This window comes from Budorcas taxicolor, chromosome 18 (genome assembly GCF_023091745.1).
Source record: "Budorcas taxicolor isolate Tak-1 chromosome 18, Takin1.1, whole genome shotgun sequence".
NCBI lineage: Eukaryota > Metazoa > Chordata > Mammalia > Artiodactyla > Bovidae > Budorcas > Budorcas taxicolor.
The window spans coordinates 25,628,134-25,629,895 of record NC_068927.1 but is presented as its reverse complement, the minus strand read 5'-3'; positions in this window follow the sequence as shown (position 1 = coordinate 25,629,895).

Here is a 1,762-nt window from a genome sequence, read left to right as displayed (position 1 = left end):
AGAATGCAATAAGGTTGAAATATTTGATGGACAGTCTTAAAATGCAATAAGGTTGAATGCAATAAGAATGCAATAAGGTTGAAATATGAGATGGACAGTCTTAAAATGAAGCCTAGCACACACTGAGCAACCAGACTATCAGATATTACTTCTTATCATTCGTATTACAGGAGACATTTTTCACCTTCCAAACTAGTAACCCAGGGCTGCTGTTCATGGCTGTGTGTCCTGTTTCATCCTCAAAAACTACATGTGATTGTGCCATTGTCCAGAGAGAGTTATCATCTTTTCCACAAATGAGGAGCTGGCACTAGGGATGTAAAGCCACTATCGAGGCTGCCCCTGTTCTCCTAAGAGATGCAGGAGGGTACCTACATTCCTGCTATCACTTGTACTAGGATTTTACCTAACATTTTCTATCGCTATACAAAATTTAAAATTTTTCCTTTCACTCAGCTACAATAGATCTTACCCAGGGCCCCAAGGGAAGTGGGTATGCTGGTCTTTCAGTGGTTTGGGGATGTTATTTTTTAAGGGAGAAGTGCCTGAGCAGGGCTTCAATCCTGCATTCCTGAGGCAGGTTTTCACTGATCTTACTACCTGCTGGACGTTCCTGGTGGCTCAGTGGCAGAGAACCCACCTGCCAATGCAGAGGGCAAAGCTTTAATCCCTGGGTCAGGAAGATCCTCTGGGGAAGGAAATGGCAACCCACTCCAGTATTCTTGCCTGAAAAGCCTCACGGATAGAGGAGCCTGGGGGGCTGCAGTCCGTGGACTCACAAAGAATTGGACATGACTTGCAGACTGAGCAGAAACAACTGTCACCAGTGTTTCTCACGGGTCCCTGAGAGAGGTCGAGAGAAGGGCCTGCCGTCAGTGTGAACTGCCCTGTGGGTGAGTGGCTCCTGAGGACTGTAGGCTCTGATACTCACCGCAGTTGGCCTCTAGCCTCGATTCGTGTTTTAGAGTCACTGTACTCACACACACGGTGACTCCATCTTCCACCTGTCAGCAGACAGTCAGCCAGGGTTCATGTCCCATCTCTCCTCCACAGTGCCTGTCTTCCTTCAGACTTCAGGGTGATTGCCCTGCAACCTCTTTGAATGAATCAGAAACAGTCATGAAACTGGGAATAATCTGGATTTTTCCTGCAGAAATGGTGGCCATAACATTCTTAGAGACTTCTACATCCCAGGAGAAGCCAGAAATCACCCCAGGCATTCTGAGAGACAGTTTTCAGGTGACACTTCAGGGACTCACTCCAAAGTGGTCACTGCTTGGCCCTGATGTGGTCCAGGCCACAGAGAGAGTTCATATGAGTTGTTGGAAGAGATGGCCCCAGGGAGGGGCCTGGAAGGATAACATGTAAGTTGAAGAAAGCATTGTAGACCTGTGGGAGGGCCAGTAAGGGCCAGGCAGCCATGCCACATGTTGCCATGCCCAGTCCCCTTCTTTCCCACTCCAGGACATCCTCAGTCTGTGTCGCCTCCATTTCTACAGGCAGCTCCACACAGAGGAGGAGGACACGGCACTCTGGTCCCCCACATCCTCTCACTGGAGTTGTGGATGTCCCAGAGGCATGGAGCAATGCAGCGGCCCCCTCAGCACCTCCCAGGGCCCAGCCTGCTCCACCCTGCACATCCAGAGGTCAAGCCAGAACGTCCAGAGCTCCTTCCTGCCAATGGTGCCCACTGTCTTCATCCTTCTCTCACTGAGGAGGATGACTTTATTTCAGCACAAGACAAAGACATTGACTTGGTCTC